Source organism: Salmo salar, chromosome 23 (genome assembly GCF_965601325.2).
Source record: "Salmo salar chromosome 23, fSalSal1, whole genome shotgun sequence".
Lineage (NCBI taxonomy): Eukaryota > Metazoa > Chordata > Actinopteri > Salmoniformes > Salmonidae > Salmo > Salmo salar.
Window position 1 is genome coordinate 40,001 of NC_138313.1, and position 12,500 is coordinate 52,500.

A 12,500-nucleotide genomic window follows, 5' to 3' on the forward strand; every position below is an offset into this window, starting at 1 on the left:
GTGTTGCCGGTGTGTGTGTGTGTGTTGTCGGTGTGTGTGTGTGTTGTCGATGTGTGTGTGTGTGTGTTGTCGGTGTGTGTGTGTGTGTGTGTTGTCAGTGTGTGTGTGTGTGTTGTCGGTGTGTGTGTGTGTGTGTTGTCGGTGTGTGTGTGTGTAGTCGGTGTGTGTGTGTGTGTGTGTGTGTGGTGTTGTCGGTGTGTGTGTGTGTGTTGTCGGTGTGTGTGTGTGTTGTCGGTGTGTGTGTGTGTTGTCGGTGTGTGTGTGTTGTGTGTGTGTGTGTTGTCGGTGTGTGTGTGTGTTGTCGGTGTGTGTGTGTGTGTGTGTGTGTGTGTGTTGTCGGTGTGTGTGTGTTGTCGGTGTGTGTGTGTTGTCGGTGTGTGTGTGTGTTGTCGGTGTGTGTGTGTTGTGTGTGTGTGTGTGTTGTCGGTGTGTGTGTGTGTTGTCGGTGTGTGTGTGTTGTGTGTGTGTGTGTTGTCAGTGTGTGTGTGTGTTGTCGGTGTGTGTGTGTGTGTGTGTGTTGTCGGTGTGTGTGTGTTGTCGGTGTGTGTGTGTGTGTTGTCGGTGTGTGTGTGTGTGTTGTCGGTGTGTGTGTGTGTGTATGTGTGTTGTCAGTGTGTGTGTGTGTGTGTGTGTGTGTTGTCGGTGTGTGTGTGTGTGTGTGTGTGTTGTCGGTGTGTGTGTGTGTGTGTTGTCGGTGTGTGTGTGTTGTCGGTGTGTGTGTGTGTGTGTGTTGTCGGTGTGTTTGTGTGTGTGTGTTGTCGGTGTGTGTGTGTGTGTGTTGTCGGTGTGTGTGTGTGTTGTGTGTGTGTGTTGTCGGTGTGTGTGTGTGTGTTGTCGGTGTGTGTGTGTGTGTGTGTGTGTTGTCGGTTTGTGTGTGTGTGTTGTCGGTGTGTGTGTGTGTGTGTTGTGTGTGTGTGTGTTTTGTCGGTGTGTGTGTGTGTGTGTGTTGCCGGTGTGTGTGTGTTGTCGGTGTGTGTGTGTGTGTGTTGTCGGTGTGTGTGTGTGTGTGTGTGTTGCCGGTGTGTGTGTGTGTGTTGTCGGTGTGTTTGTGTGTGTTGTCGGTGTGTGTGTGTGTGTGTTGTCGGTGTGTGTGTGTGTAGTCGGTGTGTGTGTGTGTGTGTGTGTGTTGTCGGTGTGTGTGTGTTGTCGGTGTGTGTGTGTGTGTGTTGTCGGTGTGTGTGTGTGTTGTAGGTGTGTGTGTTGTGTGTGTGTGTGTGTTGTGTGTGTGTGTTGTCGGTGTGTGTGTGTGTGTTGTCGGTGTGTGTGTGTGTTGTCGGTGTGTGTGTGTGTGTTGTGTGTGTGTGTGTTGTCGTTGTGTGTGTGTGTGTGTTGTCGGTGTGTGTGTGTGTTGTCGGTGTGTGTGTGTGTGTTGTCGGTGTGTGTGTGTGTGTGTGTTGTCGGTGTGTGTGTGTGTGTGTTGTGTGTGTGTGTGTTGTAGGTGTGTGTGTGTGTCTGTTGTCGGTGTGTGTGTGTGTTGTCAGTGTGTGTGTGTGTGTGTGTGTGTGTGTGTTGTCGGTGTGTGTGTGTGTGTGTGTTGTCGGTGTGTGTGTGTGTGTGTGTTGCCGGTGTGTGTGTGTGTGTTGTCGGTGTGTGTGTGTGTGTGTTGTCGGTGTGTGTGTGTGTTGTCGGTGTGTGTGTGTGTGTGTGTTGTCGGTGTGTGTGTGTGTGTTGTCGGTGTGTGTGTGTGTGTGTTGTCGGTGTGTGTGTGTGTAGTCGGTGTGTGTGTGTGTGTGTGTGTGTGTGTGTGTTGTCGGTGTGTGTGTGTGTGTTGTCGGTGTGTGTGTGTGTTGTCGGTGTGTGTGTGTGTTGTCGGTGTGTGTGTGTTGTGTGTGTGTGTTGTCGGTGTGTGTGTGTGTTGTCGGTGTGTGTGTGTGTGTGTGTGTGTGTGTGTGTTGTCGGTGTGTGTGTGTTGTCGGTGTGTGTGTGTGTGTTGTCGGTGTGTGTGTGTGTGTGTTGTCGGTGTGTGTGTGTGTGTGTGTGTGTGTTGTCAGTGTGTGTGTGTGTGTGTGTGTGTGTGTGTTGTCGTGTGTGTGTGTGTGTGTTGTCGGTGTGTGTGTGTGTGTTGTCGGTGTGTGTGTGTGTGTTGTCGGTGTGTGTGTGTGTAGTCGGTGTGTGTGTGTGTGTGTGTGTGTTGTCGGTGTGTGTGTGTGTTGTAGGTGTGTGTGTTGTGTGTGTGTGTGTTGTCGGTGTGTGTGTGTGTTGTCGGTGTGTGTGTGTGTGTTGTCGGTGTGTGTGTGTTGTCGGTGTGTGTGTGTGTTGTCGGTGTGTGTGTGTGTGTGTTGTCGGTGTGTGTGTGTGTGTGTGTGTGTGTTGTCAGTGTGTGTGTGTGTGTGTGTGTGTGTGTGTTGTCGGTGTGTGTGTGTGTGTGTGTGTTGTCGGTGTGTGTGTGTGTGTGTTGTCGGTGTGTGTGTGTTGTCGGTGTGTGTGTGTGTGTGTTGTCGGTGTTTTGTTTGTGTGTGTTGTCGGTGTGTGTGTGTGTGTGTTGTCGGTGTGTGTGTGTGTTGTGTGTGTGTGTGTTGTCGGTGTGTGTGTGTGTTGTTGTCGGTGTGTGTGTGTGTGTGTGTGTTGTCGGTGTGTGTGTGTGTGTTGTCGGTGTGTGTGTGTGTGTTGTGTGTGTGTGTGTGTTGTCGGTGTGTGTGTGTGTGTGTGTGTGGTGTGTGTGTGTTGTCGGTGTGTGTGTGTGTGTGTTGTCGGTGTGTGTGTGTGTGTGTTGTCGGTGTGTGTGTGTGTGTTGTCGGTGTGTGTGTGTGTGTTGTCGGTGTGTGTGTGTGTGTTGTCGGTGTGTGTGTGTGTGTCGGTGTGTGTGTGTGTGTGTGTGTGTTGTCGGTGTGTGTGTGTGTTGTCGGTGTGTGTGTGTGTGTTGTCGGTGTGTGTGTGTTGTCGGTGTGTGTGTGTGTTGTCGGTGTGTGTGTGTGTGTGTTGTCGGTGTGTGTGTGTGTGTGTGTGTGTTGTCAGTGTGTATGTGTGTGTGTGTGTGTGTTGTCGGTGTGTGTGTGTGTGTGTGTTGTCGGTGTGTGTGTGTGTGTGTGTGTGTTGTCGGTGTGTGTGTGTGTGTGTGTTGTCGGTGTGTGTGTGTGTGTTGTCGGTGTGTGTGTGTGTGTTGTCGGTGTGTGTGTGTGTTTTGTTGTGTGTGTGTGTGTTGTCGGTGTGTGTGTGTGTGTTGTAGGTGTGTGTGTGTGTGTGTGTTGTCGGTGTGTATGTGTGTTGTTGGTGTGTTTGTGTGTGTGTGTGTGTGTTGTCGGTGTGTGTGTGTTATCGGTGTGTGTGTGTGTGTGTGTTGTCGGTGTGTGTGTGTGTATGTCTGTGTTGTCGGTGTGTGTGTGTGTTGTCGGTGTGTGTGTGTGTGTTGTCGGTGTGTGTGTGTTGTCGGTGTGTGTGTGTGTGTGTTGTCGGTGTGTGTGTGTGTGTTGTCGGTGTGTGTGTGTGTGTGTGTGTTGTCGGTGTGTGTGTGTTGTCGGTGTGTGTGTGTGTGTTGTCGGTGTGTGTGTGTGTGTTGTCGGTGTGTGTGTGTGTGTATGTGTGTTGTCAGTGTGTGTGTGTGTGTGTGTGTGTGTTGTCGGTGTGTGTGTGTGTGTGTGTGTGTTGTCGGTGTGTGTGTGTGTGTGTTGTCGGTGTGTGTGTGTTGTCGGTGTGTGTGTGTGTGTGTGTTGTCGGTGTGTTTGTGTGTGTGTGTTGTCGGTGTGTGTGTGTGTGTGTTGTCGGTGTGTGTGTGTGTTGTGTGTGTGTGTTGTCGGTGTGTGTGTGTGTGTTGTCGGTGTGTGTGTGTGTGTGTGTGTGTTGTCGGTTTGTGTGTGTGTGTTGTCGGTGTGTGTGTGTGTGTGTTGTGTGTGTGTGTGTTTTGTCGGTGTGTGTGTGTGTGTGTGTTGCCGGTGTGTGTGTGTTGTCGGTGTGTGTGTGTGTGTGTGTGTTGCCGGTGTGTGTGTGTGTGTTGTCGGTGTGTTTGTGTGTGTTGTCGGTGTGTGTGTGTGTGTGTTGTCGGTGTGTGTGTGTGTAGTCGGTGTGTGTGTGTGTGTGTGTGTGTTGTCGGTGTGTGTGTGTTGTCGGTGTGTGTGTGTGTGTGTTGTCGGTGTGTGTGTGTGTTGTAGGTGTGTGTGTTGTGTGTGTGTGTGTGTTGTGTGTGTGTGTTGTCGGTGTGTGTGTGTGTGTTGTCGGTGTGTGTGTGTGTTGTCGGTGTGTGTGTGTGTGTTGTGTGTGTGTGTGTTGTCGTTGTGTGTGTGTGTGTGTTGTCGGTGTGTGTGTGTGTTGTCGGTGTGTGTGTGTGTGTTGTCGGTGTGTGTGTGTGTGTGTGTTGTCGGTGTGTGTGTGTGTGTGTTGTGTGTGTGTGTGTTGTAGGTGTGTGTGTGTGTCTGTTGTCGGTGTGTGTGTGTGTTGTCAGTGTGTGTGTGTGTGTGTGTGTGTGTGTTGTCGGTGTGTGTGTGTGTGTGTGTTGTCGGTGTGTGTGTGTGTGTGTGTTGCCGGTGTGTGTGTGTGTGTTGTCGGTGTGTGTGTGTGTGTGTTGTCGGTGTGTGTGTGTGTTGTCGGTGTGTGTGTGTGTGTGTGTTGTCGGTGTGTGTGTGTGTGTTGTCGGTGTGTGTGTGTGTGTGTTGTCGGTGTGTGTGTGTGTAGTCGGTGTGTGTGTGTGTGTGTGTGTGTGTGTGTGTTGTCGGTGTGTGTGTGTGTGTTGTCGGTGTGTGTGTGTGTTGTCGGTGTGTGTGTGTGTTGTCGGTGTGTGTGTGTTGTGTGTGTGTGTTGTCGGTGTGTGTGTGTGTTGTCGGTGTGTGTGTGTGTGTGTGTGTGTGTGTGTGTTGTCGGTGTGTGTGTGTTGTCGGTGTGTGTGTGTGTGTTGTCGGTGTGTGTGTGTGTGTGTTGTCGGTGTGTGTGTGTGTGTGTGTGTGTGTTGTCAGTGTGTGTGTGTGTGTGTGTGTGTGTGTGTTGTCGGTGTGTGTGTGTGTGTGTGTGTTGTCGGTGTGTGTGTGTGTGTGTTGTCGGTGTGTGTGTGTTGTCGGTGTGTGTGTGTGTGTGTTGTCGGTGTTTTTGTTTGTGTGTGTTGTCGGTGTGTGTGTGTGTGTGTTGTCGGTGTGTGTGTGTGTTGTGTGTGTGTGTGTTGTCGGTGTGTGTGTGTGTGTGTTGTCGGTGTGTGTGTGTGTGTGTGTTGTCGGTGTGTGTGTGTGTGTTGTCGGTGTGTGTGTGTGTGTTGTGTGTGTGTGTGTGTTGTCGGTGTGTGTGTGTGTGTGTGTTGCTGGTGTGTGTGTGTTGTCGGTGTGTGTGTGTGTGTGTTGTCGGTGTGTGTGTGTGTGTGTTGTCGGTGTGTGTGTGTGTGTTGTCGGTGTGTGTGTGTGTGTTGTCGGTGTGTGTGTGTGTGTTGTCGGTGTGTGTGTGTGTAGTCGGTGTGTGTGTGTGTGTGTGTGTGTTGTCGGTGTGTGTGTGTGTTGTAGGTGTGTGTGTTGTGTGTGTGTGTGTTGTCGGTGTGTGTGTGTGTTGTCGGTGTGTGTGTGTGTGTTGTCGGTGTGTGTGTGTTGTCGGTGTGTGTGTGTGTTGTCGGTGTGTGTGTGTGTGTGTTGTCGGTGTGTGTGTGTGTGTGTGTGTGTTGTCAGTGTGTATGTGTGTGTGTGTGTGTGTTGTCGGTGTGTGTGTGTGTGTGTGTTGTCGGTGTGTGTGTGTGTGTGTGTGTGTTGTCGGTGTGTGTGTGTGTGTGTGTTGTCGGTGTGTGTGTGTGTGTTGTCGGTGTGTGTGTGTGTGTTGTCGGTGTGTGTGTGTGTTTTGTTGTGTGTGTGTGTGTTGTCGGTGTGTGTGTGTGTGTTGTAGGTGTGTGTGTGTGTGTGTGTTGTCGGTGTGTATGTGTGTTGTTGGTGTGTTTGTGTGTGTGTGTGTGTGTTGTCGGTGTGTGTGTGTTATCGGTGTGTGTGTGTGTGTGTGTTGTCGGTGTGTGTGTGTGTATGTCTGTGTTGTCGGTGTGTGTGTGTGTTGTCGGTGTGTGTGTGTGTGTTGTCGGTGTGTGTGTGTTGTCGGTGTGTGTGTGTGTGTGTTGTCGGTGTGTGTGTGTGTGTTGTCGGTGTGTGTGTGTGTTGTTGGTGTGTGTGTGTGTGTGTTGTCGGTGTGTGTGTGTGTGTGTGTTGTCGGTGTGTGTGTGTGTGTGTTGTCGGTGTGTGTGTGTGTAGTCGGTGTGTGTGTGTGTGTGTGTGTGTGTGTGTGTGTGTGTGTGTGTTGTCGGTGTGTGTGTGTTGTCGGTGTGTGTGTGTGTGTGTTGTCGGTGTGTGTGTGTGTTGTCGGTGTGTGTGTGTTGTCGGTGTGTGTGTGTGTTGTCGGTGTGTGTGTGTGTAGTCGGTGTGTGTGTGTGTGTGTGTGTGTTGTCGGTGTGTGTGTGTTGTCAGTGTGTGTGTGTGTGTGTGTGTGTTGTCGGTGTGTGTGTGTGTTGTAGGTGTGTGTGTTGTGTGTGTGTGTGTGTTGTGTGTGTGTGTTGTCGGTGTGTGTGTGTGTGTTGTCGGTGTGTGTGTGTGTTGTCGGTGTGTGTGTGTGTGTTGTGTGTGTGTGTGTTGTCGTTGTGTGTGTGTGTGTGTGTTGTCGGTGTGTGTGTGTGTTGTCGGTGTGTGTGTGTGTGTTGTCGGTGTGTGTGTGTGTGTGTGTTGTCGGTGTGTGTGTGTGTGTGTTGTGTGTGTGTGTGTTGTAGGTGTGTGTGTGTGTCTGTTGTCGGTGTGTGTGTGTTGTCAGTGTGTGTGTGTGTGTGTGTGTGTGTGTGTGTTTTCGGTGTGTGTGTGTGTGTGTGTTGTCGGTGTGTGTGTGTGTGTGTGTTGCCGGTGTGTGTGTGTGTGTTGTCGGTGTGTGTGTGTGTGTGTTGTCGATGTGTGTGTGTGTGTGTTGTCGGTGTGTGTGTGTGTGTGTGTTGTCAGTGTGTGTGTGTGTGTTGTCGGTGTGTGTGTGTGTGTGTTGTCGGTGTGTGTGTGTGTAGTCGGTGTGTGTGTGTGTGTGTGTGTGTGTGTTGTCGGTGTGTGTGTGTGTGTTGTCGGTGTGTGTGTGTGTTGTCGGTGTGTGTGTGTGTTGTCGGTGTGTGTGTGTTGTGTGTGTGTGTGTTGTCGGTGTGTGTGTGTGTTGTCGGTGTGTGTGTGTGTGTGTGTGTGTGTTGTCGGTGTGTGTGTGTTGTCGGTGTGTGTGTGTTGTCGGTGTGTGTGTGTGTTGTCGGTGTGTGTGTGTTGTGTGTGTGTGTGTGTTGTCGGTGTGTGTGTGTGTTGTCGGTGTGTGTGTGTTGTGTGTGTGTGTGTTGTCAGTGTGTGTGTGTGTTGTCGGTGTGTGTGTGTGTGTGTGTGTTGTCGGTGTGTGTGTGTTGTCGGTGGTGTGTGTGTGTGTTGTCGGTGTGTGTGTGTGTGTATGTGTGTTGTCAGTGTGTGTGTGTGTGTGTGTGTGTGTTGTCGGTGTGTGTGTGTGTGTGTGTGTGTTGTCGGTGTGTGTGTGTGTGTGTTGTCGGTGTGTGTGTGTTGTCGGTGTGTGTGTGTGTGTGTGTTGTCGGTGTGTTTGTGTGTGTGTGTTGTCGGTGTGTGTGTGTGTGTGTTGTCGGTGTGTGTGTGTGTTGTGTGTGTGTGTTGTCGGTGTGTGTGTGTGTGTTGTCGGTGTGTGTGTGTGTGTGTGTGTGTTGTCGGTGTGTGTGTGTGTGTTGTCGGTGTGTGTGTGTGTGTGTTGTGTGTGTGTGTGTTTTGTCGGTGTGTGTGTGTGTGTGTGTTGCCGGTGTGTGTGTGTTGTCGGTGTGTGTGTGTGTGTGTTGTCGGTGTGTGTGTGTGTGTGTGTGTTGTCGGTGTGTGTGTGTGTGTGTGTTGTCGGTGTGTGTGTGTGTTGTGTGTGTGTGTGTTGTCGGTGTGTGTGTGTGTGTGTTGCCGGTGTGTGTGTGTGTGTTGTCGGTGTGTGTGTGTGTGTGTTGTCGGTGTGTGTGTGTGTGTCTGTTGTCGGTGTGTGTGTGTGTGTGTGTTGTCGGTGTGTGTGTGTGTGTTGTCGGTGTGTGTGTGTGTAGTCGGTGTGTGTGTGTGTGTGTGTGTGTGTGTGTGTTGTCGGTGTGTGTGTGTGTTGTCGGTGTGTGTGTGTGTGTGTTGTCGGTGTGTGTGTGTGTGTGTTGTCGGTGTGTGTGTTGTGTGTGTGTGTGTTGTCGGTGTGTGTGTGTGTTGTCGGTGTGTGTGTGTTGTCGGTGTGTGTGTGTGTGTTGTCGGTGTGTGTGTGTGTGTGTGTGTTGTCGGTGTGTGTGTGTGTGTTGTAGGTGTGTGTGTGTGTGTTGCTGGTGTTTGTGTGTGTGTGTGTTGTCGGTGTGTGTGTGTGTGTTGTCGGTGTGTGTGTGTGTGTGTGTGTGTGTGTGTTGTCGGGGTGTGTGTGTGTGTGTTGTCGGTGTGTGTGTGTGTGTGTTGTCGGTGTGTTTGTGTGTGTGTGTTGTCGGTGTGTGTGTGTTGTCGGTGTGTGTGTGTGTGTGTTGTCGGTGTGTGTGTGTGTTGTGTGTGTGTGTGTTGTCGGTGTGTGTGTGTGTGTGTTGCCGGTGTGTGTGTGTGTGTTGTCGGTGTGTGTGTGTGTGTGTTGTCGGTGTGTGTGTGTGTGTCTGTTGTCGGTGTGTGTGTGTGTGTGTGTTGTCGGTGTGTGTGTGTGTGTTGTCGGTGTGTGTGTGTGTTGTCGGTCTGTGTGTGTGTAGTCGGTGTGTGTGTGTGTGTGGTGTGTGTGTGTGTTGTCGGTGTGTGTGTGTGTGTGTGTTGTCGGTGTGTGTGTGTGTGTGTTGTCGGTGTGTGTGTGTGTGTGTTGTCGGTGTGTGTGTTGTGTGTGTGTGTGTTGTCGGTGTGTGTGTGTGTTGTCGGTGTGTGTGTGTGTGTGTGTGTTGTCGGTGTGTGTGTGTTGTCGGTGTGTGTGTGTGTGTGTGTTGTCGGTGTGTGTGTGTGTGTGTGTGTTGTCGGTGTGTGTGTGTGTAGTCGGTGTGTGTGTGTGTGTTGTCGGTGTGTGTGTGTGTGTTGTCGGTGTGTGTGTGTGTGTGTTGTCGGTGTGTGAGTGTGTTGTCGGTGTGTGTGTTGTGTGTGTGTGTGTTGTCGGTGTGTGTGTGTTGTCGGTGTGCGTGTGTGTGTGTGTTGTCGGTGTGTGTGTGTTGTCGGTGTGTGTGTGTGTGTTGTCGGTGTGTGTGTGTGTGTGTGTGTGTTGTCGGTGTGTGTGTGTGTGTGTGTGTGTTGTCAGTGTGTGTGTGTGTGTGTGTGTGTTGTCGGTGTGTGTGTGTGTTGTCGGTGTGTGTGTGTGTGTGTGTGTGTTGTCGGTGTGTGTGTGTGTGTTGTCGGTGTGTGTGTGTGTGTGTTGTCGGTGTGTGTGTGTGTGTTGCTGGTGTTTGTGTGTGTGTGTGTTGTCGGTGTGTGTGTGTTGTCGGTGTGTGTGTGTGTGTGTGTGTGTGTGTGTTGTCGGTGTGTGTGTGTTGTCAGTGTGTGTTTGTGTGTGTGTGTTGTCGGTGTGTTTGTGTGTGTGTGTTGTCGGTGTGTGTGTGTGTGTTGTCGGTGTGTGTGTGTTGTGTGTGTGTGTTGTCGGTGTGTGTGTGTGTGTGTTGTCGGTGTGTGTGTGTGTTGTCGGTGTGTGTGTGTGTGTTGTGTGTGTGTGTGTTGTCGGTGTGTGTGTGTGTGTGTTGTCGGTGTGTGTGTGTGTTGTCGGTGTGTGTGTGTGTGTTGTCGGTGTGTGTGTGTGTGTGTGTTGTCGGTGTGTGTGTGTGTGTGTTGTGTGTGTGTGTGTTGTAGGTGTGTGTGTGTGTGTGTTGTCGGTGTGTGTGTGTGTGTGTTGTCGGTGTGTTTGTGTGTGTGTGTTGTCGGTGTGTGTGTGTGTGTGTTGTCGGTGTGTGTGTGTGTTGTGTGTGTGTGTGTTGTCGGTGTGTGTGTGTGTGTGTTGTCGGTGTGTGTGTGTGTGTGTGTGTGTGTTGTCGGTGTGTGTGTGTGTGTTGTCGGTGTGTGTGTGTGTTGTGTGTGTGTGTGTTTTGTCGGTGTGTGTGTGTGTGTGTGTTGCCGGTGTGTGTGTGTTGTCGGTGTGTGTGTGTGTGTGTGTTGTCGGTGTGTGTGTGTGTGTGTGTGTGTTGTCGGTGTGTGTGTTGTCGGTGTGTGTGTGTGTGTTGTCGGTGTGTGTGTGTGTGTTGTCGGTGTGTGTGTGTGTGTTGCTGGTGTTTGTGTGTGTGTGTGTTGTCGGTGTGTGTGTGTGTGTTGTCGGTGTGTGTGTGTGTGTGTGTGTGTGTGTGTGTGTGTTGTCGGTGTGTGTGTGTGTGTTGTCGGTGTGTGTGTGTGTGTGTTGTCGGTGTGTTTGTGTGTGTGTGTTGTTGGTGTGTGTGTGTGTGTTGTCGGTGTGTGTGTGTGTGTGTTGTCGGTGTGTGTGTGTGTTGTGTGTGTGTGTGTTGTCGGTGTGTGTGTGTGTGTGTTGCCGGTGTGTGTGTGTGTGTTGTCGGTGTGTGTGTGTGTGTGTTGTCGGTGTGTGTGTGTGTGTCTGTTGTCGGTGTGTGTGTGTGTTGTCGGTGTGTGTGTGTGTGTTGTCGGTGTGTGTGTGTGTTGTCGGTGTGTGTGTGTGTAGTCGGTGTGTGTGTGTGTGTGTGTGTGTGTGTGTGTTGTCGGTGTGTGTGTGTGTGTGTTGTCGGTGTGTGTGTGTGTGTGTTGTCGGTGTGTGTGTGTGTGTGTTGTCGGTGTGTGTGTTGTGTGTGTGTGTGTTGTCGGTGTGTGTGTGTGTTGTCGGTGTGTGTGTGTTGTCGGTGTGTGTGTGTGTGTGTTGTCGGTGTGTGTGTGTGTGTGTGTGTTGTCGGTGTGTGTGTGTGTGTTGTAGGTGTGTGTGTGTGTTGCTGGTGTTTGTGTGTGTGTGTGTTGTCGGTGTGTGTGTGTGTGTTGTCGGTGTGTGTGTGTGTGTGTGAGTGTGTGTGTGTGTTGTCGGTGTGTGTGTGTGTGTTGTCGGTGTGTGTGTGTGTGTGTTGTCGGTGTGTTTGTGTGTGTGTGTTGTCGGTGTGTGTGTGTTGTCGGTGTGTGTGTGTGTGTGTGTGTTGTCGGTGTGTGTGTGTGTTGTGTGTGTGTGTGTTGTCGGTGTGTGTGTGTGTGTGTTGCCGGTGTGTGTGTGTGTGTTGTCGGTGTGTGTGTGTGTGTGTTGTCGGTGTGTGTGTGTGTGTCTGTTGTCGGTGTGTGTGTGTGTGTGTGTTGTCGGTGTGTGTGTGTGTGTTGTCGGTGTGTGTGTGTGTTGTCGGTGTGTGTGTGTGTAGTCGGTGTGTGTGTGTGTGTGTGTGTGTGTGTGTGTTGTCGGTGTGTGTGTGTGTGTGTGTTGTCGGTGTGTGTGTGTGTGTGTTGTCGGTGTGTGTGTGTGTGTGTTGTCGGTGTGTGTGTTGTGTGTGTGTGTGTTGTCGGTGTGTGTGTGTGTTGTCGGTGTGTGTGTGTGTGTGTTGTCGGTGTGTGTGTGTTGTCGGTGTGTGTGTGTGTGTGTTGTCGGTGTGTGTGTGTGTGTGTGTTGTCGGTGTGTGTGTGTGTAGTCGGTGTGTGTGTGTGTGTGTGTGTGTTGTCGGTGTGTGTGTGTGTGTTGTCGGTGTGTGTGTGTGTGTGTGTTGTCGGTGTGTGAGTGTGTTGTCGGTGTGTGTGTTGTGTGTGTGTGTGTTGTCGGTGTGTGTGTGTTGTCGGTGTGCGTGTGTGTGTGTGTTGTCGGTGTGTGTGTGTTGTCGGTGTGTGTGTGTGTGTTGTCGGTGTGTGTGTGTGTGTGTGTGTGTTGTCGGTGTGTGTGTGTGTGTGTGTGTGTTGTCAGTGTGTGTGTGTGTGTGTGTGTGTTGTCGGTGTGTGTGTGTGTTGTCGGTGTGTGTGTGTGTGTGTGTGTGTTGTCGGTGTGTGTGTGTGTGTTGTCGGTGTGTGTGTGTGTGTGTTGTCGGTGTGTGTGTGTGTGTGTTGCTGGTGTTTGTGTGTGTGTGTGTTGTCGGTGTGTGTGTGTTGTCGGTGTGTGTGTGTGTGTGTGTGTGTGTGTGTTGTCGTGTGTGTGTGTGTGTTGTCGGTGTGTGTGTGTGTGTGGTGTGTCGGTGTGTGTGTGTGTGTTGTCGGTGTGTGTGTGTGTCGGTGTGTGTGTGTGTTGTCGGTGTGTGTGTGTGTGTGTGCGGTGTGTGTGTGTGTGTCGGTGTGTGTGTGTGTGTTGTGTGTGTGTGTTGTCGGTGTGTGTGTGTTGTCGGTGTGTGTGTGTGTTGTCGGTGTGTGTGTGTGTGTTGTGTGTGTGTGTGTTGTCGGTGTGTGTGTGTGTGTGTTGTCGGTGTGTGTGTGTGTTGTCGGTGTGTGTGTGTGTGTTGTCGGTGTGTGTGTGTGTGTGTGTTGTCGGTGTGTGTGTGTGTGTGTTGTGTGTGTGTGTGTTGTAGGTGTGTGTGTGTGTGTGTTGTCGGTGTGTGTGTTGTCAGTGTGTGTGTGTCTGTGTGTGTGTGTGTTGTCGGTGTGTGTGTGTGTGTGTGTGTTGTCGGTGTGTGTGTGTGTGTGTGTTGCCGGTGTGTGTGTGTGTGTTGTCGGTGTGTGTGTGTGTGTGTGTTGTCGGTGTGTGTGTGTGTGTTGTCG